At 34.4% G+C, this 25,389-nt stretch overlaps 1 protein-coding gene across 9 annotated transcripts in view; it reads left to right on the top strand.

Moving 5' to 3' along the window:
- Positions 1-25,389, top strand: part of LOC150095297 (CYFIP-related Rac1 interactor B-like) — a 587,095-nt gene that overhangs the window by 173,150 nt on the left and 388,556 nt on the right. For 7 of the 9 annotated variants that reach the window (XR_016550081.1, XM_090410583.1, XM_090410582.1 and 4 more), the window contains one exon: positions 11,832-11,924. The exons of the other annotated variants lie outside the window; for them this stretch is intronic. The gene's annotated coding sequence lies outside the window, so the exon portion shown is untranslated. The remainder of the gene's footprint in view (positions 1-11,831; positions 11,925-25,389) is intronic. 9 annotated transcript variants of the gene reach the window in all.

The following is a 25,389-nucleotide window of genomic DNA, read 5'->3' as shown; positions in this document are numbered from 1 at the left end:
AAGATGCGTTAGGGTGTGTGTGTGTATGTGTGTGTGTTGCTTAACTTTGAGAAGTTTGCAGGATTTTTCCAGTGAAACGTTAATAAGTATTAATCACTTCTCCAGATGTTATGGATATATTTCCTTTCGTAAACATCAAGCAGTCATTCATTTTCATGATCGACTACTGCTGAAGGAACATTATGGTTATTTTGAAAAAAATATTAGTTCTTTGCATTAAATATGAAAGCTGTTAGACAGAAATGCGCTATGAATTCAAACAATGAGGGATCTCTTTAGGTAGGAAAGTATGGCATAAACGGTTGAGAGCCTTCAAACTCAGAAATTACTTGGCTTCAGAAAAGTAAAATGAGAATTCTTAGCTTGTGTAAACGAAGGGTTTGTATTCCAGTAAGCTGTAAGTAATGATTGTGAGAGCGAGGCTAACTGCTGATAAGCCGCCCAGATTAATTGTGGAGAAGGAGGGATCTCAATCCTTTCTCCTTAGTAACGATCATTCAGTTCTCTGATGGAGGGTATGGAGATTGTCTAGGGATTGCTCGTCCAAGTTCCTTGGCTGATCTTGATTCGAATCCTTTTTAGAATGCAAGATCGCAAAAAACCACAAGGGAACCTCTCATCTCGAAAAGCAGGTAAAAGCGATCAGATAATTAATAGCCATAATACACTGGCCTCGTAACCAAAGTTGTTTTTCTGAGTTGCAAAATATATCAACAGTATATCTAAAGGCCGATATGACAGTATTCGCTATATCATTTTTTCCCCTGATCCTATAAATAAAATGTGTTTTCTATAAGTTATTTTGTGGCTTTTGCTATTACATTGTATAGTGGATTGCAGAATAGGTATAATGAAACAAACAAAAACCTTTCTATGGTAGAAGTAGTTGTTTACAGTGTTATTGAAGAGAATTGTGCTTCCAAAGTAAAAAGACCGCTTAAGTTTCAACACAAGAATTGAGGAGTTTGGTGTGTGTGGGGGGTTAATATTAACAAGTTTATACAGGAGAGTTTTGCGGGAATTATACGTAGCAATTCGGATGAACCATATGTGTATTAGAAAAGGAACGTTCTCTGCGATAGGATGTGTGATTAATTGATGAGAGGGATCATTAATTAACTTAATTAATCAATAGGTTACGCACAGAATCAAAAATTCTATGGGTGAATGGAGCTGCTCTGAGCTCAATATTCGGTGATTGGATGGATTTCAGCTTTTAACCGAGTTAAAGGTTACTTAAAAAATAAAATAATGCTTCAAGCGATTTTAAAAATAATTTATTGGATATAGAAATGATCTATGCGATATGTGGATAACAAGAAAGATTTAAAAAGTAATCTTATTTTGATTACACGTGTGAATAATACGTAAAAGTAGGATATAAGAGTCATGTTAGAAATTAAACAAGATTATGTGAGCCATATGAAGAGTAAATTGGAAATAAGTTATTTAAAAAGAGGAGGAAGATAGTTTTAGCGTGAATATTGAGAGGCTTGTCAAAGGAGGAAAAGAATTATGTTATCATCACCAGCAAAAGGGTTCACTGAATTGTGCACACGTAACTAATGCACACGAAGTATGAAAGAAGGAACTCTATAGAAGCCGAACACAAATTACATGTTCTAGCAACAAATCCATCTGCCACCACAAGTAATATGCAGTGATAATAAACTGGTACCTAATTGCGAAAAGGCATAACATTTTAAAGAATGTTATTTAGAGTTTCTTGATTTTCATAAAAATACTCTCGTGAGGCGATAGCTTTAGAGACATCAAGAGCAACCACTTGAGTTCTCAATGGAATAATTTGTTGTTGAATATTTGCTTCTCGCCTAGAAACAGATTGGGTTTAGTGCTGCAGAAACAAATGACAAATGGAAGAAGGGAGATTAAAAAAAAAACAGTCGCAATCAATGCAGATTGTAACTGATATATTGACCTATTTAATTATTTTCTCCCTACAGTTTGTAAGGATATTTATGGCCAAAGACGAATGCAAAATGAGTGTGGAAGTAATCATGTTACTTTTCGGTTATGAACTCTTTCGACTATCGTTTCGAAGTTCGTGACGATGAATATACATCAACTAATCTGCTCATAGGTAGAGGCTATTGAATTTTGCTATAATTAAAGGATGGGGGGGTATTCCAGATCCATATTAATCAAGCATTTAAACAATACTTAAATGATGCGATATCAGAATGTGTTCCGAGAGTTCGAAGAATAAATAGAGTAGGAGTTAAATGGATGTGTAATCTTATTAAGCAAGTGATTCGTAAGAAAAGGACGATGTGGAAGGAATGCCGTTTGCATCAGGATGACGTCCGTTATGAACGTTATAAGTAGCAGGCTAGAATAGTCACAACTGTTGTACGGAAAGCAAAGTCTGGGTATGAAAACAATTCTATCGATATGCTGAAAGTAAAAGAAAGAATAAATATGAAAGAATAACTCTTCTAAATCCAGATGGCGTGAGGGTTACAGATGCAGAAGAGGTTGTTCTTTTAATGAGTTCCCATTTCGTTAAAAGCTACCAACCTGATGAACGCAACATTGAGCTCACTGTTACCTCTTCACTGGGTGAAGAAACTCAGGTGTACGAAGACGGGGTATTAGAGCTGTTGCACAAACTGAATAAGAATTCAGCAATAGGGACTGGTGGAATATCTGCACGTATGCTAAAAGAGTGTTCAACTGAATTGATCATTCCTTTGACCAGGCTGTTTAATACGAGTCTCAGAACAGGGAAGATTCCGCAGGAATGGAAGGAATGTATGGTAATTCTATTGCAAAAGGGTGGTGCAAAGACCGATGTATCCAACTATCGACCAATTAGTATCTCAGGGTTGGTGGTGAAGATTTTGGAAAAATTGGTTAGGGCCTGCATTCAGAAATGGATTAACAGTGAATCTCTACTTTGCAACGAACAACATGGGTTTACTAAGGGAAGGGCATGTTTTAGCAACTTGCTCACAATGTTACCATTGAGCTAGACAAGGGGAATGGATACACCATGATACTTTTGGATTTTGCTAAGACTTTTGACAGAATACAGCATGGCAGACCGCTGCATAAATTGGAGAAAATGGGTTTGGGTTATAGAATGTCAGCATGGATAAGAGAATGGCGGACTGACAGATATCAAAAAGTGGTATACGGGGGATCTGAGTCTGCAAGGTTTAAGGTAACAAGTGGTGTACCACAAGGATCAGTGCTTGGCCCACTGTTATTCAATCTGTACATTAGTGATATTGCGAAGGATTTGACAAGTGACATACAGTTATTTGCTGATGATGCAAAGATAGGTAGGGTAATTAATCAGGATTGTTACTGATATGCAGTCTTTGCAGAATGATTTGAATAGGCTGGAATTGTGGGCATAGTAAAATGGGTGCCAGTTCAATGTCAGTAAATGTAATGTCATTCACTTCGGCATCATTCGATATCCAATGTCGTATTATATCGGTGGGATTAGGCTAAAAGAAACTGATGAGGCTAGCGATCGTGGAGTGTTAATAGATAGGAAGTTGAAGTTTAGGGGCCATGTGGTAAAGATTGCAAATATAACTCAAAAGATAATTGTAATGCTGAAACGAACGTTCACATGGAAAGATAAGGATACTATATTGCCTCTTTACAAGGCCTTGATAAGACCTCACTTGGACCATTGTGCGCAGGTCTGGTCTCCTGATTTCCGTTGTGATTCTGATATATTGGAGAGAGTACAAAGGAGAGTGTTAAAAATGATATCAGGATTATGGAATACTGATTATGAAGACAGATTGAGAATGTGTAGACTGCAGACACTATCAAACAGGATAAAGAGGGGTGATATGGTTGAGACTTACAAACTTCTGTAAGGATCATAGAGGATTTCAATTGATGGGATTTTTTAATTTATGGAGGGTGGGGAAAGGACGAGAGGCCATCCTTGGAAGCTGAGAATGAAGGCCGCAAAAAGGGTGTGAGGCTAGATTTTTTCTCAGAGGGTGGTGAGTGATTGGAATGGATTACCATTGGATGTTGTGAGTGCAAGCAGTGTGAATGAATTCAAGAATAAGTATGATAGCTGGTGTGTGTGTAGTATGTGGCCTCCCTCGATGAGTCTCTGACTCCCTGGAGGTCTTTCTTAATAATAATAATAATATAGAGAAAATAAAGCAGGATGAAATTATTATTTTGGTTGTTTCCCCTACGCCAGAAACAACTATGCCTATGAGACTAATGTATCACGGCGGTTAATTGTGTTGGTTCTTTGGTCAGTTTGTTTTGCAAGAAAAAAATAAAACTTCCCATCTCATTATATTTTGAATGATTGGACAAGGAAGCGCTTTTTCAGAAATCTAATCCACTGATATGAGCTCTATGCACTGGATTTCCATATAAATATGTTGAAAAATGGGTTCTTCTGTGACAGTAAATATTATGAAACCAATTCTGATTTTGGAATGTAAAAGAGGATGATGATTCGCATGATATATTGACAGCATGAAAGTAAGAAATTTACGGAAATCATAATCTTCCAACATTACATCATAGTGCTAGCCTAATATTACCCCATCCAAAAGATAAAGGTCAGTAAAATAAAACAAAAGACAGCTTGAATTCTATACTTTATTTTAATCCATATTTCTTAATATGTATGAAATTTCTTAACATAAATCCTTCTTCCTTTCAGCATAGTTTTGCCATAGCGTAACAAGTTTTTTTCAAGTCGACCTAGCGAAACTAAGCTCTTCGGGTTGTTTTAGGAACCATTTTCTCACTTCTGCTTTAACTTGTTCGTCATTATTTTCAAAAGGAACATTCTTGAGATGCGTGTTCAGGTTTGGAAGTAATCAGAAATCTGAGAGAGGCCAAGTTTGGACTGTGGCAAGGATGTTCCATATCTTCGAATCCGATCTCTTCCATAGCAGTTAAAGTGAACGAAGTTCCTAATTTGAGGACACATAATAAGCGTATCCATTTTGAAAATGGCGAACAGGTCAAAGTAGAGGTGAGAAAAATGACATTTAAAACATCTCTAAAGTGTCTCATTGTGATGACTTCGAAAGACTTGTTACGCTATGAATAAAACGTTTGAAAAGGAGGAGGTAAACGTGTTTAGAAGTAAGGGAGAGTGTGTTTGAGGTTTCTACTTTTATTTTCGCAGTGTCATTTGTTTTATTGCATTAACATCTTCTTTAGGTGGGAGGCTATTACAATGAAGGCATCATTTCGCAACGTCCCTCGTGTGCTAATGATCATTAATTGTCATAAACTGTGCAAATACGAAAAACGAAATTGAGAGTCACAGCGAAATCTGATATCTGTGCGCACGTGCGTTAGCGATCGTCAATTTAATTCATTTTTCTTCGTTGTCATTAAATTTAAGGCGTTAGTAACGATATGTTATGGAAAGTTAAAAAAAAAAACGTCTGTACGCAAGAATGTTACTCAATACTGCGGGGATTGTTAAATGAATTGAAAATGATATCATTACAGAAGAAATTGAAAAGAGAATCTTAAGATTAATATTGAAACATCAGGCTTTCTTTTACGAGTAGGAGTAAAGAACTCAAGACAGCGGCTTTGAAGGAAAAATCTGAACGGGAGGAAAGGTAATGTTACAGTTTAGGTATTTGGCAAGCACGCAACGTAGGAGAGAAGGGTTGTGTGAGATAGGATGAGAGTTGGCTGGAATAAATGGTGGGTGATGACAGGAGGGATGAGCGACAAAAAAAAAGTGACACTGAAACTAAAATGTGAAGGGCACAAGGCGGTAATAATTATATCTCGACTTCTCCGAACAGCCGTGAAAGAGAAGATAGGGATGAGAGAGAGAGAGAGAGAGCGAAATGACAATTCGGAGAAATAAAGATTTAAAGAATGTTATGGAAAGTTGAATCCTGTCAAATCCTTTCCTTCTACTTTCTTTTCTAGAAGACAAATAATTCAGTTTCATACTCTATTGGAAAGATTTTCACTCCTGAAATTCCAAATTCCAATAAAAAAAAGAAAATTCAAAAAAGACGCATGCAGCAGACAAAAAATCACTCTCTCAGCGTAAATTACAACATCCCCTTTTTCCAAGAAGATATGTCCTGTCTCTTGTTAGCGATCCTTAACACCCTTTTAGTGATAATTCTCATCTTCGCTTGCTTCCTATGTCTCCATTTCTATCTTGTTCCAGTCCTATGAAGCTATTAAAAGATGGGATACAAAGCAACCTATCAGTAACTGTTTTACAAAGAAAAGTATGCAATGTTGGCAGACATCGTCTAATGTTGATTAAATGATAGTTAAGCATCAGTAGTTGGTGCTACAAGCAGACGAGCGTGCTGAGTGTATACTTGAGGGCGTAATAATCAAAACAAAATGTACACGCTTACCCGAACTGAACACTATGTTTCCGAGCATCATTCGCTATTTAGCTTAACACGTCCATTTTGTAATGCTCTGTGCCAGCACATAAACCCATTCCTTGTCCAACACGTGTTTACCAAATACGGTAACAAGCTGCGTGAATTCGAATCCGTGTTTTGTGCGCGCACAGAACAAATCATACCTCTGTTGGCTTTGCTCTCCAGTCGTGCAGCCATTTTGTTTTGAATTTATGTTCCACGAATAATAGCACCCTCTTCTGTTGGTTGCTGATACTTCGACACTGTCACGTGATTAATATGCTTTCTAACAAATATTTCCTGCAAGCTGTGTTTCTGCCTTTGTACTTTACGTTTAGAATAGTCACCATATTTGACTTCTTATTTCTATCAAGCGTTCCTTGTTTCTTTGAGTTCTGGTTGCTGTCGCGGATTCGATGAAAGTGTGTCTACCTGGACTTCCTCAGTAATTTTAACAGTGTTATAAATAATATGTTCTTTTTATCCCTAATGTTAATCCAAATCAACTCCTTCCTTCTTTCCACTACCTCTCTCCTTTGGGACAACCTTTCTCATTCTACCTTTGCCAAAGACTACAATCTTCAGCTATTCAACAAAGATTCTTAAGTTTCTTTAACTTAAGTTTCCATAACTTGCTCGCACATGGCATTGATGTGATGTACATTTTGCAACCTTTCGCGTTTGAAATAAATTTTATACGAAAGCGCGTTTTTATATGAATACTTTCACGAAAGGCTGTAAACCTCTTTAACAACGTGGGTGAGTTAATGGTTCGATAATCCAGAAACTGTATTGTAGATCGCCAAGCGTCGTTGGATTTCTTCAAATCTGGTTACTAATAAACAGAGCGGTGTAGTCTCATGTTGAGTTTTGTTGAGTTTGTCTCATGCTGAGTTTTGTTTTTAATATATGAAGCCTTGGTTCAGTTCATACTACATCGTGTTTTGATAAAACGAATTTACATTTTTGAAGTGGGTTTTGTGCTAGCAGGATTTTCGTTCTGAGGATTCGAGTTATTCAAAAGAACCAAACTTGCAGTGACAGAAATTCTACACTGTCCTCTTAGCCTTAGTTGATCTATTATAATACAAAACAACCTTAAAAATGTTTCTTTCCACACCACTGTTGTCTTTCTCAACGAAGTAAAACTGTCTCGGCAATCACTCTAAACAAGCCAACCTTCTCACTATAGGTTTGGTTTTTGATTTCCTCTGATCTCACTTAGGATCCTACTTTGCTTTCTTCACAGACCTCTTTTCAAGCTGTTTAAATCTACTCTGCAGTTTCGTTTTCATACTCGTTTATTTACTCCTGATACAACCACCACTCTTTTATCTTGAAGGCTATCTATCTTTAGGTTAGTTCTTATACGATAGTCTGTCTTCCATTTGCTTATGTCTTTATTTAATATTATATAACAATTTCTCGTAAAAACGTCTCTTTATACAAACAAATAAGCTAAATGTAGCTTATGAGGTCAGTGCAATGTAGAACCAGCTCATTCTTTTCCTTGATTATGCATTTATATGAATGATCCTTCTCCATGATCCTTCCCACATCTCTTTCTTTCTTTTCCATTGATCTACGCCTACATATCGGTTTTGGAATTCATTTCTCTCATTCTCTCCACATCTTTCTTTTCATGTTATTTTCATCTTAATTTGGGCTCACAATTTTCACTTCCATAGATGGCACATTTAGCTCCCTTTTAATATTGAGTTTCCTTTTCTCATACAGCCTTTGATTCTTCTCAAAATACAAGCTACTAAAACTACATTTCAAGCTACCTTTGTTTTTGTGTTTAGATTTTCTCGTTGTCTTTGACACAGGTCCATATAGCAGAGGTGACTATTGTCATTTCCTTCCTTTCTTTCTTTTATCTTGGTGTCATTCGCATTCTTTCAAATATTCTTTGGAATTTCCATAATTTTCTACTAAATGGATACGTACTGATATTATTATTGTTAATAATTAGTGATGATGTCGTTGTTGCTGCTGACATTCCAGATAGAATTAACATTAACGAACAATTGAACAATTTTCAAATAATCACCTCTAAATTAAAATCTGTCCTTTGCTTCTCGGTATTTGGCTCCTTTTTATATATAGTGTGTTTCTAGGACAGCGCTTATTTTTTCAAAATCTAAAGTGTCTTTCATTAATTAGTAGACTTGATGGATCGTGCTTCTGTTCTTCGGTTAAAAAGCTGCTTGTTCGAATCCCAATGCGAGCATACTGATGCTGTGAATGCCTTCATCATAGAGAGATAAATGTCATCGTCCGGTGCTTAAGCGAAAGAATTGCTGATATCACAGTAGGCCATTCACCAGATGAAATTTGGGATGACAACGAAAAAGGAAAATCTCGGATAAGGACAAAGCGAATAAGTGAAAGTAGAAATACCCAAGAGTATAAGAACTGTTATGGGATCAGGCTTCGATGGGTAATTTAGAATATGATCTGCTAAATACGCATAACTGTAGTAAGACTTACTCTTTTCGCTTCTTACTTTTCAGATACATATCCAGAACAAACTTTAATTCATCCCTCCTTGGTTCTTGATCTTGATATGACTTGTAGCAGATAACAATAAAAATAATTACTTCTTCCATCATGGGTATTTCCCACAAAATAGTGATTATCCAACTATTCTTCTTCCCAGTTGTTAGCTAATGAACATAATTACGGCAATGTGAGCACACAGTGCGTACATACTTAGGAAATTTGATTTCAAAGCAAGAGTCCGAAGAAAAATCTGTGCGTGGTGATCCTTTAACAGTGTTATCATAATGTTGAAGAATCTGAAATTGCCTCATTTTCTTAATAAAATTAATTTTTATCTGTATTACCGAATCAATTATATGTAGAATGCCATTTGGAAAAACAAATTGATACAAAACCAAGGCATGATGGTCACACAACAAGAACCGCAATAATTTTTCTAGAAATCCATCCGGAAATATCCGCAATTTGCGTAATGCTAGAGGGAAATTACCTCTTAAAAAATTGCAGGATTTGAGCTTGGACAGATAGCTTGTTACTGTTGTTTGTGTAATGTGAAACTCCTATTATTCTTCAAAGTAGAATCATCTCATCTGCAGTCTTTTGTTTTAATGACATCCCAATATTTTGATCTAGAATTATAATATGATAGAGAATGAGAAGATGATTTATTCCTAACACATGTAAGCTAAGTTGTAGTAAATCTTTTCTCTTCCTTTTCACTTTTAATTAGAAAACTAGAAAGCGCTTACTTTAATATAGGATGCTTAATTCTCTATATAATGAGAAATTTCTGAATATATAGCTATAGGGAATTATTGATTAGACTTAAATCTGTCATGAAACTGGAATTATATCTCTCAAACATAACATCCTAAATCTGTCCAAGAAAGTGAATCAATAGATCCCATTTGTTCTCAACTACTTCATGAACTATAGGTTGTTCTTACGAGCCTCAGTAGCTCAGTCAGTTTCGACGATGCCCTTTGGTTTGAAAGACTTGGATTCGAATCCAGAATGCGAAGAACCTTTATTGGGGATTTTCGATTGAAAGTCAGTTAGCCGGTCTCGTATGGACATGCTAGGGTTTTCCCTCCTGAAAACTTGAGTTTTCATCCTTCGGGGGAAATAGGTAGGATTTCGAAAAGGCAGAAGAACAAGAGATCAAATCGCTAATGTGAGATGGATAATAGAAAGAAAACAGGAATACCAAAAGAATGTCTACCTTTGTTTCCTTGACTATAGCAAGGATTTTGACTCTGTAGATCATGTGAAACTATGGAATGTGTTAAGAATAATGGGAGTCCCAGAGCATTTCATTATCCTTCTGAGGAATCTTTATTATGAACAAGAAGCTACAGTCCAAACAGATCTTGGAGAAACTGAGTATTTCACAATAGGTAAAGGGGTGCGACAAGGATGTATTTTATCTCCATACCTGTTTAACTTGGACAGCGAATACATTTTAAGAATGGCAGGGCTGGAGAAGTCTTCAGTTGGAATTAAAATTGGTGGAAGAAACATTAATAATTTGAAGTATGCAGATGATACCACCTTGCTAGCAGAATGCAAAGAAGATTTGGAGGAACTTATTATTAAACTTAACCTCAAAATGACAAAAGTTATGGCAAGATGTGAACTTAATGATTTTGAAGTAGATGGGGAGAAAATGGAAGCAGTTAACAATTTTGTGCTCTTAGGATCCCGAATTGATAAAGATGGGTATTTTATTGAAGAAGTTAGAAGATTGTTACTTGGAAGGAAATCGGTGACAAATTTAAGCAAGATCTTTAAAGATAAAGATATTAGCCTCGCAACAACAATCAAGAATCGTGAAAGCAGTGGTATTCCCTGTGGTACTGTATGGATGTGAAAGTTGGACCCTGAGAAAGGGCGAAAGAAGGAAGATAGATGCATTTGAATTATGGGTTTGGAGACGCTTACTAAGAATACCATGGACTGCAAAGCAAACCAATAAATCAATGATAGACAGAATAAAGCCAGATTGCACCCTCTAAGCGATGATCATCAAGCAAAAATTGTCATACTTCGGACATATGCGAGCAAATGACAGTCTGGAGAAGATGATGATGCTTGCTAAAGTTGATGGAAGCAGGAGAAGAGGAAGACCAAGAATTAGATGGGTGGATGGAGTTAAAGAAGCAACTGGAATGCACTTGGAAATTCTGAAAGATATGGCCAGGGACAGATCGGAATGGAGAATGTATGTTCATAGAATCACCAGGATTCGAAAACGGCTCGATGGAACATAACACACAAACAGGGAAATCGGCCAGAAGATCACACGCAGTTTACATACATAGGATAATAAGGATTAACCACTCTGTTCAGTCGGATCTAATTTCGAAAGCCGTTTGGCTGTATTATTTCCTTCTTATATTACACAGGGATATCTTTAATTCTTGTGAAATGTTTTTGTGATTCTTATTGCATTCAGTATATTAACTGGACCATATCCTAAGGACTTTTATTTCGTAAATAAATTTGGCTTAGTGTTATTACTATCTAGAAATTTATTTCTTTATAAAGCATCCTAATTTAATTAAGATCTCTCCGAAGTAAGCCATGATGCGAGCTAGTTATAAATTGTTGATAACAAATTCTGATAATTTATGTATTCCTAAAAAAGGCATGAATATATTATTACATAATAAATGCATACAATTCCGGTTTAGCCACAATTGTGCCCGGATGTTTGTGATTGTCTTTAGGTGGGAGATGAAATTCATCGTTCGTTGTGAGATCCCTGCTCGTTTAGTTCACCCAGTACTAAGGTACTATAGGTTTACAACATTTCGTTAGTGAGAGTTAGATAAAAAAATAAATCATAATTTATAAACTTTAATAAATAAAAATGAATACATTTTTGAATCTTGTATAGCTATTTTGTAATTATGTCATGGGTCTGTCTCCGTTTTCTTATAGATTACCACTAAATTTATATTCATTGGGAGCTGATTAACTACTACTTAATAATTCTGTGAAAAGAGGACAACCTGAGAAGATATTCAAATTTTGGTATGTCTATTTAATATTACACATTTTTTTCATTTAAGAACCGCATGCGAGATTCAGAAAATGTGCCAATGTTCACTGTTATGTTCGACTGTTAAATAAATATTTCGATTCGCATTTTATTGAATCATTTCGTCTTATAGATTTCAATGCTTTAACATTTTGGATAATGTACATATATTTAGCTTTGGTTCATTTCTAATAGCTCTTCAACTGTTTCTAAGTTTACATTATTAACAGTTTTTACTATTGACAGGACAAACTATCCCATCAACAATTTGTCTTTAAACTAGCCTCTTACTTTTTAGCACTTCAATATTGTTAGATCTTATTGTGTTACCTGATTAATACATTTCTAATTGTATCAATCCACCTAGATCTTGGTCTTCCCTCTGATCTTTTCTCTGCTATTCTGGCATCAACACCTGCATTGTAAACTTTCCCTCTTCTATTCTGTTTAAGTGACCATATTATAAGTACAACTCATACCTTTCTGAATGCTAAGTGTGAGATTCCTTCCTTCTCAATTTTTTTTCATACGATTCTGTTACTGATACCGTCTGGTCACTCCCCCTTCTCAGAACTTTCCCATCTGTGAATATCTAGTCTTTCATCGAGTGCTTTATTTTGAACTCAGATCTCAGAACCATAAGTTAAAATTGGTTTAAACACTGCATCGTACTCAGCTAGTTTAGTGTTTCGCTTTATTTTCCATAAATAACTAAATACAGATTTATGTAGGATATAAATGATTAGGCAAATCTACTCCAATAACTATGTGAAATATTCATTTCTGTATCAGTTTCTTATTAATAAAATGAAAAAAATATATATATATAATAATTTACTATATTTATCAAGGTTTTATTCATAGTCTATTTAAAATATTTCCATATTAATAACTTTAAAAAACCTTGCAATTACCAATGTTATCTATCGCAATTAAATAGTTTAAAAATGTTTTGAATATTTCATTAAATAGCTGACATTTGTGAAAATATCAAACCAAATGGACAACTTAATCTCGTTCTATGAAGTATTAATTTTAGTTGTTTTAAAGTAAGAACGTGGAATGTTTCTAGGATAAACGACTGTATGATATTAAGAATTTTGTATACTGTTGGAAGGGGATGGAAATAGACATTTGTTTATTTTCCAACCGGGATAATAATATCAAATTTTAGTTATGGATTTTTATCTACAGTTCTTAACTTTTACTGATTTGATCAGAATCTGAATTTTATACATTCGGATGTGATGTGATATTCCTTCCTTTAATAAGACGACTTCTAAAGGAATTTATTTTCCCCACTCTGTGCAATATTCAAATATCCTGTGAATTAAAAAAACAACAGCTTGATTCACAAACAAGTATACAAATGTGAATAATCTCAAAACCAGGAAATCGTAGGCAAATGCATTGGAATGACGCCATGGATCATAGCAACCTGAATCTAGAGCTGTTTTGGCCTATGTGCGTAGCAAGTTGATTTATTTGTTGTAGCATATTTTTATTTGCTCCTCTCTGAATCGTTTTTAGAAATTATAAAACTAAAAAAATTCTGGTTTATACCAAGTATGAGACGACGTAATAAATTTTAGTAAAGATTTCCAATTTTAATAAAAATCTATATACACACAGAGAGAAAGACAACTGAAATATACTTCGTGAGGAATTACTGACACCAAGATAGCCCCTCTCCTTTGGATTATAAACTCTTCTAAACCATCTTAATAATCATAATAAAATGCAGCTTTTAAACCATCTTTTAAACCCCTTTTAAACCATCTTAATAATCATAATAAAATGCAGCTTTTAAACCATCTTTTAAACCCCTTTTAAACCATCTTAATAATCATAATAAAATGCAGCTTTTAAACCATCTTTTAAACCCCTTTTAAACCATCTTAATAATCATAATAAAATGCAGCTTTTAAACCATCTTTTAAATCATCTTTTAAACCCCTTTTAAACCATCTTAATAATCATAATAAAATGCAGCTTTCTTTTGAGGAGGGAAATTATTCTATAACTAATGACGTAATGTACTCATGATGAATAACATTAATAGTTATTCCCAACTGATACTGCGATGTTTTATTTGGAACAGTTAAAGAAATTTTAAAATAATATATTCTGGAATAAATGCAGTGTAAGTCCCAGTTTGAAATATACTCACCCCTTCTAGGTTTGCAGTTAGGAAGTTGCAGTATTCCCGAAAGTGTTCTAATTATAGTTACTGTGTAATCCTCATACTATATTCAGCTTTCGAAGCTGCTTCTGGGTTTCGTATTCCCCTTTCATATAACTTCCGGTTTGGTATTTCATTTTCACATACCGATTTCCGGCATTCAAACACTTCACATGACTATTTCCGGTAAGGACATTTATTTCTCCAAGTTACTTCCGTTTTTGGAACACCGACTTCTGCTATTTCAAGATGTTTCTTTTGGAGATGAATGCTGTTTTTTCTTCTTCTTCTTCTTCCGTTTGACTTTCTGAGATATACATAAATTCCATCACGCGCTGGAGAGAAAGAAACACATATTTTAATACTTTTAAGAATCTCTACTGTGTATTTCTCAAAGCCAGTGAAGGCCCTCCCTATTCCTTGAACAATGCAAACAGCAGTTGGCTTATTAGGGGTTGTTATGGCAATCTTTTGACGTCACACTGAGAGCCGATGGCGTTGGTCTATTTCTTTCGTGTTATTCGACATGGATAAATTCGGTTAACTCATGCTGTGGTTTTTTTCTGCATGAATAGCGTGTTCCCTGAAAGTTACCAAATGATAAAATATTTATTGCATGGGCTAGATAAGATTACGGCCTAAAATTGACGTTTTTTTTTGGACGTGTGTTTATTTCGAAGAGGATCTTGATATCAGAATATTATTAATGGCACGTTAACGAATATAAAACTCGATTTGTTAGGATTCGATTTATTCTAATTTTAATTATTGACTAATTAAAAACGGAATTTGTAATTTTTACACTGACTGTTAAAATTATTGAGAACTTATGTATGGTACTTGGCCGACTTCCGATTTTTTTCTTTTTTTCTTTTAAATCGGGCGATTGTATGAGCCACTAAAGGTGGGAGGGGATGATGAGAGCAGCTGCTCTTGAAGAGATGTTTGCCGTCTGTTTTCACAACGACAGCGATCGTCAAAGTGTTTGATGGGAAGTTGGTTTCACGGGTCTTTTCTACGAAGTCATTTTCTTCGCTTTTATGATGTCATAATGTTATTGTTGGATCGTAATGCGTAACACAAAAGCTTCATCAGTCGCCTTCTTCCACTACTTCACTGAAGTAGTGGAAGAAGGCGAACACTACCAATGGAATAACAGATCTGCGATCTATTCGCTGTAAGTGGTTCAATTGCTATCAGAAAGCTAGATGATATTTTTCTGCGTGTAAAATAATCCTCGTGTTTAAAATATTGATTTAACTACACTACATGAGAATTAAAATAAAACAGAACTGTTAGAGAATTGAAAATAAAGAGAAATCTAACTAGTAAAGCAAGACTTTGAAGACAATCAAAAGAACCTAGTGATTACTGTTTTGATGGCTCTCCCTGGAACTGTGTCTTTCCTGCATAACATCGAAGTATTGCGTGAATTTTTACTGGAATTATTATAAAAATTGCCATGTTGGGAGAGCAGCGATTGATAGAATTAAATCATGTATTTTTTACAGTAATACAATTAGTAGTTACACAGTTTTGTATGAATTTTAAGCATGTTCTTTAAAATTCTTATTTTTTATGTAAAAGAAGTTCTGTGTGATTTCATAATGAGAAAGAATGATGTCATGCATATTACTTATACACAGTTTCATGGTTTGCCGACAAAATTTATTTCTCTAAGATATAATATATTTCGTTTCTAACTTACGATTCAACGTTTTAACTACTTTAAAATGGTTTTGTATTTTCCACTATTGTAAAATATTTTTACAGATCAATATTACAATTATGAGTATAAGCGCACGCTTCCTGATAAAAGGCTTGGTTTATTAAGAGTAAATTGATTTTTTCTTGGTTCCTAAATGTTTCAATGAATGGATAAAATACTTTATACAAATCGCATATTTTTAGAATGCAATTAAAGTAGAAGAAAGAGTTAAGAATGGATAAAGAAGGTGTAGATTAAGAATCAGAAACTGAATAAAGAAGTTGCTAACATAAAAATTGAGTGACGATCTAAAAATAAATAAATGATGGAATAAACTGTAATCATAGCAATAAACAATGCACTCAGTGAAACATTGCAGATGTATATATCAGATCACGTGCCCAAAACTAAGTGAGATAACAGGATCACGTGTTATGAGAATGTGCTCATGAGAAGTATGAGTTGTCTCGTGAGAGAATTAGGTTCGAAGTAAGGGAGTATAAAAAATGTCACTGATTGTATAAAATATGAAATGCGTGTGACTTGTAGACTTAAAGAGAAAACCTAACATCTGAGAATGCATAAAAGGAGAAATAAGTAAAACCAAATAAATCATCTAATGAAAAGTAAAGGTAGGAAAGAGATCCAAAAGTGATATTGGCACTCCATAATTATACAACATAATTCATGGAATGTGGCATGAAGGCTTCAAGTTTAAAAACATGGAAACTCTCCTTCTAAATACAGAATGGACATTTCTCCTCACATTTTCCCAAACGACAAAACATATGAAGCTTCGTCTTGTGTTTTACTCACCAAGGAACATATTCTTTTCTTGCTATACCACGTATTTACATGATGTCCCCCCCATACTCTTTCAGAATGTAATTAGTACAAAAGGTCTTATAACCCTCCTGTAGTTGACGCAGCTTGTGCTCCAGAACACATCCATATGTGATATTTTGACATTGTCGTATTCTACTGACACCTGCTTTTAAGCTTCAAAAGTATCTTACATCTAGCTTCTCTTCCCCCTACCCTCAAAAAAGGAATAAATGTCTACATCTGATTCAGATCCCGGCTGTCGCATTAGTCCTCTCTAAAATGATTGAAGAACAACCAACCTCTGCACTACTTGCTCGGAAACCTCCCACATAATCAGCAAATGTCAATATGGATTACGATAGTCATTCGATAAATGACCGTCACCCATTCATGAATAAGTGAATAGAAAGGTTTGGATAAACACAGAAAGTCTTTAAGATATTTTATTGCATCTTGTAGAAAAGTTCCGTCTCCTTTTTTGTATTCTTCATGCATATCAAGTTTTCCCTCTCTAGCAGCTTATTGTGTGAAGATGGACGACTCTGTCGTCCGGTTTTTTCATCATTGCCAGAATATCTCAAGACTATTATTTCACTCACTCCATTCTTATTATGCATCGACTATCTTCTTTCACGTTTCAGGCAATAATCTGTAAGCAGGAAACTAAACAAAAATATCTGCGACCACTTTCAGTATGTAGATCCGTATTGAATACCTTCAGTGCTCATTTCTACATAGTCCTCCAATGGAAGAATCATAACGTAGTTGAATTCAAACCTATTAAAACTTTAAACTCATTAAATCCTATTTCATTTTCTCAAAAGAACCCGAGTTTATAATCTGGATATTTCCCTTCTTTGGAATAACAATAATTAACTTCTTGCGGCATGAACACTTCATCTATAACTGTCTCATCGTCCATGAAGAACATCGCTTTCTTACTTAGATGCTATTTTTACTCGAAATACTGTTCCCGTATCTGAAAAGATGTCCCAGTCCCTCCTGTTTTGACTTTCTAGCATAAGAAAGGACTTTGACTTCAGTGTACTTTTTTAAAGAATTCTATTATCATTATTCATTCAGTCTCATCTGTAATTCCACCAATCTTTCGAAATATGTTAAAGCCCAGAAAGTGATTAGTCAACTCCAATGTTTGTTCAATTCACGTTAAGATTCGTTTGTACCCATCATCTTTTTCTCAATTATGGTGATTCAGCCATTCTCGCACGAAGATAACTCTTTCCCTGAAACATAAAAACCTACCGGAAAACACATACAATTCATAAGCATAATAAACTCACCTGGTGATCTTAGTATTCTGAACGTTTCCCGAATTTTCTAAACAACATGATGGAACGCAAGAGTGTTGAAGGAGGAATATCTGGTCAAAATGAAGTCGAATCAATAAATAATGGTGAAAAAAAAAAGAATAGTAGTTATAAAAAGTTACTGAATATAGAAAAGAAAATGGCAGTTATATGTATAAAGTGTATTTAAGAAATAGTTGATAATAATTGAGGTTTGATAACATTTAAACCTAGCATTTATGAGAAAAATATTTTATGCAGAATATGAATAAACTCACGAGAATTGGTTCTCTTTTTGCATTCATCGCAAAACACATGAATTCACTGTCATAGATCAAGAAAAGCACTTGGCCAACTAATATTCATTTCCATTATTCGAAGCCATGACTTGGCGATCTTGAAGAGATTTCAATGATTCACATTCAAGTGCTAGTTAAGTTTAGATATTCACCCGCACAGATTACTAAACTCTGTTTCCAAATAATAAAGGAAGTTGGGAATAATACTTACCAAATTACGTTGAAGTTTTAAGGATTACAATAACGAAAAAATTAAGAAACAAGCAAATGTCTTCACGATAATGAGATATAATACCCAGGGATTTAGTGGATTTGGATAAGTATAGAAAATATCTATAAACAGGAAGGAAAAATAGCAGTCTGAAATGTTACTCGTTGTAATCTAAAATGTAATATGTAATCTATTACTCATGACGTCACTGGCAGAAGTGGTGTAATTTGTATTTGTCATCGTTGTGGTATTGATGTGGCGCCACTTGTTGCCATATTTTGTGTGCGTAGCATATTTCCTCGCGATTGAAGAGTTAATGTCTTCATCGTCGTAAGGGCCACCAATTTTATCCAAGATTCATTCTGATAGCTAGTAAATAATAATTCAAAGCAACTCCTATCGTTATATTTATTCCACATCTGATGATCATGTATAAGTTGAGTTTAGATTTTTTTTTTGTCACTTAGGTGACTATAAAATCTGCTGAAAATCACGAATGATGCCAACTCCTGTAGGTCAATTGCTGTTTTACGACATATGTAAGAGTGCCTATTAAATATATATATATATATATATCCACTACCTCTCGAGTGACGCTTTTAATACATTTGGACATCCCTTTATAGTTCTTTTTACCCATTCTTGCTGCGTTTTCATTCAGTGCATTAGCATATCAAACGACGACTTCCGGTAACTGTTGTTTTACAAGATAAGCAGTGCAGTGCTTATCTTGTAAAACAACAGTTACCGGAAGTCGTCGTTCGATATGCTAAGTAAATGTATAAAAAATTACATATTCACCTAGTATATCAAAATAACCATTTTCGACCATATATATATATATATATATATATATATATATATATATATATATATACTCTTTCAATACGGAGTGAGTCGCCTTGGGAAAAGTAGACCCAACCCTCCAGCAGTGGGAAAGATACAGGCTGGATATCATCATTATGACTGGTTAAATGTCTTCGCCAAAATACTTATATAAATTGAGAATAAATTATTCCAAACTCCAGTCCAGTAATCCAGTAATGTCCGTTGACAAAAGCTAATTTCCCAACATCGTAGGGTTGGAAATTAGAATCGATCGCAGATCATCATGGCTAAAATGATTTATCCTTTCTTATAAAAGATGATAATGCCTCAAATCAGAAATTAGTTTTTGGTGAAGAGAGATAAATGTCCTCTTTTCTATGGTTCTCTCAATTCTTAAGATATTTGGATCATCTAAATTGAAAATAATTCGAATGTCAATTGAACCCATTAATCATCAGAAAGTCCTGATCAACTTCCGGTTGGAAGAATCATGCAACAATTCTAGCGAATCGTTCTTCAGTCTTCTTGACTTTATGTTGCTATGATATCCAGAAAGTCTTTAGTGAGTGACCAAAGAAATCTTGTTGGGAGACAACGCCTCGCCATAAATTGGTGTTCTTATATCAGAGAACCTTATGTTTGGTTTCAAAGAGAAAGATTTCAGTTGACTATTTTTTTCTCTGATCCCAAGCGTGGGAATTGAAAACATGGCTTGAAAAATCTCCATACTTTCACAGTCATTAAAGCTAGCGAGTAAACAATACAGAAAAACATGAAATTAGCTTCGGGCATGACTGCTAGTGTTCGAAATAATTTATTCACAACGTATTTTATGTAGCTTCAATTCACCAGCGACTGTAAACCTGTATCACTTTAGTACCGTGGATATACTAAGGTTTTCTTTTTATTTATCTTTTATCTTTTTATTTATTTTTACATAATCCAGAAACTTTGCTCCAGAGACCAAACATAGAAAGTATTTCAGGTCACACTTCAGGCCTCCAATAAGCAGAACAAGAGTCTTACAGTGTGTGATGAAATTCATCTCCTTCCTAAACACAATTACAAACATCGACGCCAACGAGGATTCGATGTTAGTTGGAGAGTAGGTACGTTAACCACTCGGCCAAACAAGCTGACAGACTTTTGCTAACTCAGTATTGGATAAATTTGGTTTAGGACATAATATAAACTCATTGTGTTAAAGGATAAAAGTATAATTTAAATAATTTAGAGATAAATACATAAATAGACCCTCCGTAGCTCAACTTTTCAATAGAAGATAAGTTATCCGGTCTCATACGGAGGTGGCAGGGTTTTTCCTCCCGGAAACTTAAATTTTTTATTTCCACAAATCAGGCAAATCGGCCAAAGAACACAATTAGCAGCCATTAATAGGCTATGCAGACAGGATTAACCGCTTTATCAGCGCATTCATTCAAATTAGTTAAGTTATTTGGCCCATGCGCCTAACACGCAAGGGAAAATGGGACAAATAATTATGGCGATTTAAGACGTGGGGCCTTCAGCCGTTAAAATCGATTCTTTTTATTGCGATATTGCTTAGAAATGGTCTAATTTCATTCAGGCGAATTGGTGGCAACGTTTCTATTATACATCGCAACAGAACATCTTTCATAAGATTCATATCAGAGGATTGTCCTGTCTACAGCGTGATGGAATTTAATGCTCTACTGTCCGAACCATTGAATCTTTTTGGCTCAATTAATAGTGCGCTGTTCAATGAGGTTACAAGTTCCTGTTGTAGTGCTTCGGTGTTATCCAAAACAAAGACTCGCATCGTAGCCGACCTTCCTCTGAGAGCCTCCGTAGCTCAGTCGGTATTGACGATGCCCTTGGTTGGAAAAATTTGGGTCGAATCCCGTCTAAGACGCGAAGAACCTTTGCCGGGACTTTTCAGTATTAAATGTGAATTAATTGGTCTAATACGGGAGTTGGCAAGAGTTTTTCCTTCCGAAACTCGTGTCTTTTCATCAGGCAAACTCATGTGTTCTTCTGGCCCAGAAGAACACAGTAATTTAGATATAATAGACTTCCCTCATAGCCTTAGTTCCTTCGGCCGTGATTCAAAACAAACGCTCTTCCAACATCTTTTCCTATAGAGGCAGTACATTTTGGACCTGAAATTTAATGTGGAATTTTACATATTTTGGTCATGCAATCATTGTTGAGGTCGTCTAGCAGACGTGTTTTATTTGCATAATCCTACAAATATAAATCTCTTGACATTAGTCAAATGATTCTTGAGGAATCTCCGAAATCCTTGGATATCCTCCAAGGGTTATATATTTCCGGTAATGCAGCTCTGAAAATACGTTTTTCTGTCTAAAATTTGGTTTTGTCTTTCCACAGGCATTATTCTAGCTGTTGCAGATTTTTCTCTATTCTTTCTAATCGGCATTAGAATTTTCTATCACTAACAAACCAGAGGAAAAAACAGAGAAAAAACTAAAATTATGTTTAATCATTTTGTGACACCAAAAAACATAATAATACAAAACAATTTCTTGGAAAGAATCTCTTCATATACATACTTAGGTCATCTCATTGATCTAAACTGTGGACTCCAAAAGTAAATAAATAGAAGAGTTCAAGTTGCCTGGAGTACATTCATAAAATTGAAAAGCATTTTTCAAAACAATGACGTCCCACATTTTAAAAAGGAAGACATTTAACCAGTGTATTCTTCCAGTCATCTCATATGGTTGTGAAACTTAGTCGCTAGCAGAAGCGCTGGCAAATAAATAAGCAACTCAAAGAAAAATGGAGAGATTGATGCTAGGCATCACACTAAAAGATAAGAAGCGAAACACTTGGATAAGAAGCCAGACTCGCATCACGGACATCATTCTTCACCATAAGCGACTAAAATGGAAATGGGCCGGACATCTATCCAGAAGAGAAGATGAGTGATGGACCACCATACTAACGAACTGGATTCATAAAGAAGGGAAACGAAGCCAAGGACGTCCTAAAAGAAGATGGAGTGATGAATTGTCAAATTTTGTTGGGGAAAATTGGTCAATCAATGCCAAGAACAGAGAAAGGTGGAAAGAACTAGAGGAGGCCTTTGTCCAGCAAATATAAATGCCGATTTGCAAGCCAGAGGACTGCAAATCGGCTTTTACTTGTGGGATCCGCCCATCTAGAAGCATAACTAAAGGCAACAGCCAGCCTTTCTGGAAACCGTAATTTAGCCTCATGTAACGATGATGCTCTCTCTCTGCTGTATGAGGATGTTTTTACTCGAAATGTGCGATGTGTAAATTATCCAGTTATGATACACGAGAGTAACATACAATTTTAAGAAGGTTGTATCTCCACTCCTTTGTGGTCAAGACACCGTATGAAGAGAGAAAAACATGAAGATAATTTGAGAGCTGTCAGATGTTACCGACTGCAGCTGATATCACAAAGAACTATTCACTAACGTACAGTCTTATACAGTAGTTGCTACATAATACTATCAGTTCAACTGTGAAGAATACAACAAAGCGCATCCTCTTGCAACCATCATATTGCCATCCACGTAATGCTCTAAACATCCTTGAGCAATCTTACATGGTATCGTATGATTTCTGAAGTGGCTCTGGTTGATCTCATATAGATTTGTTCCGGAATCTCGCTTTTCATCCTTAAAACAGATAAATCGTCCAAAGAACATACGCAGACAATAGTATACTGATCTCATTGCTTTGGCGTAATTAAAAAGTGGTCACCTTACACCAGTGTACTTAAGGACGAATTACCATAGAAGTATTATTCACGCGTTGCAATCAGAAAATACTTTTTAAGGAATAAAATTGATAGTCTTATTTCGAAAAAAATTTTGGCTATTTCAGTAATCTCTAATTTTTAAAGTATTACATGATACTGTGTTTGAACACGGAAGTGACGTCATGCATCCTAACTTTACACTATTTGCCATGTAATTTATTTGCTTTCTGTCGGAAATAATAAAATTTTAGAAAACGTTATAATTATGATAATTAGCTTTCAGAATACGCTGAAACTATCATCGTATTATGTGTACCAAAGGATCTAGTTTGTAAGAAATTTATTATCTATGTAATCATGCAGATTGTCCTCCATTCAATCAATACTGGTTAAGCTAAGTATTTTGTAGTTTAATATTTTCTTCAGTGACAATTTTCATCACACTAAGTTGTAAACCTTAGTTGACTTATTTGGAATCGAAGCAGCAAGAACTTGGTTCAAATAGTAAAATATCATCTAGATGTGCGTAACTGATGATAGTCACAAATATATAAAGCAGTATTTAATACTGTTTACCAGTTGCATACTATTGCTGATTAACAGTATTTCAATATTATTTATTAGCAAAAATACACGGTATCAAAGAACAGTGATAATACCAATTCTCTGTTGGGGCATAACTGTAAAAAATAACTCATTTTTCAATTATGCCAAAGTATTTTCATTATTATTTTACATAATAGTAACTTCTGTACAAATTCTTCCTACATTTTATGCAGAATTTCTTGTATAAGCCATTGAAATATAATAATGCAAATATTGAAAATAACCATAGCTTCTCTGTATTTCATTAATTGAATACTTTAAATAATTAATACTTCAGTAATACTTTATTTATCAGTAATATTAATACTTTAAATAATTAATACTTCAGTAATACTTTATTCATCAGTAATATTAATACTTTAAATAATTAATACTTCAGTAATACTTTATTTATCAGTAATATTAATACTTTAAATAATTAATACTTCAGTAATACTTTATTTATCAGTAATATTAATACTTTAAATAATTAATACTTCAGTAATACTTTATTTATCAGTAATATTAATACTTTAAATAATTAATACTTTAGTAACATTAACTCTTATTTTATTTAAAATTGGTATTTCGCTTTCAATCAAAAGAATTAAAAGTAACTACTGTAATACAAATTATCTTACAAAACTATAGAATTTAAAAACATTAACACCATAATTAATGAGATAGATTTTCCAATAATCTCTGTGTATATAAATAATAAGAAACCAATTTTTATTAAATCAGCTAATAGTTATAATCTCATTTAAATTGGTCTCTCGTTAAATAGACTCAAATAAAATATCTGACGTATTAATAGAAAATATTGGCATGTAACCAAATATATTCTGGAACCATCAAAAAAGTAAAAACAGAGAGAAATTATGGCTAAGGAATATTTGATTTTTTTTAATGGGGATAATGTTTCAAAATTAGTGCGGAAGGTGGTGCTATTGTTACTATTTCAGTAGCTGATGACCAGATAGAGATAGTTTAAATCGAAAACAGAGGATTGCTTAGCTAAAAGAGGAGGTTATCATCTGTTTAAGACTTTACGTTTTAAATATAGAACACCAAGAAGCTTTTTAACTTTATCACAATGGCAAAATACTGAAAACTCATACCAAACAGATACATAATTGAAATAAATATGAGACTTGTAACACACACACACACACACACACACCAAAAAGGAACTGAAAGGCAGCCATCTTATCTACTGTAATTGATACTGTTGCTAAAAACAGCTTCTGCGTTGAACTGGGATTCTTGGCTTGGACTATTACGTATTATTAAATGTCTTGAAGAGTGTGGAAAGCGGTGTAAAGTTAGCATGTGATGAGTTAATGAAAATATACTGACCCCGTATTTTTTATAAAGGACGGCTATTGTTTTATTTTTTTTCCCCATGCTTGACTCGTTTTGGAGAATAATCGAAATCTGGAAGTCTTGTCTGATTTAAAATGAGAAGCAGTTATAATTATTATTTAAGAAGTAAAGCTGATTTGAATAGTGTTAAATTTAGTATTAGTAATCCTTATAATGTAATAAAAGGTCTTGGTTACGATTAATTAAATACACAAGTAATATTGTCAATATTATCTTTCGTAATATGCAGCATGGCCATTTTGTTTTCAAAACAGATGTTGTATAACAATTAATTTCCGCATTCCACTCATCCAAAAATGCGTTGATGTTACTAATGCAGTGTCTTGTTCTGCTGCTGTGATTTTATTGGTAGAAATATTTCTGTTGTGGTTTCAAAATTTTTGTTTAAT

The sequence above is a fragment of the Typopeltis vanoorti genome, chromosome 20 (genome assembly GCF_054136105.1).
Source record: "Typopeltis vanoorti isolate ZY-2024b chromosome 20, IOZ_Tvanoo_1.0, whole genome shotgun sequence".
Lineage (NCBI taxonomy): Eukaryota > Metazoa > Arthropoda > Arachnida > Uropygi > Thelyphonidae > Typopeltis > Typopeltis vanoorti.
Note: the sequence above shows the minus strand (reverse complement) of the source record. Positions and strands in the feature narration are given on the sequence as shown.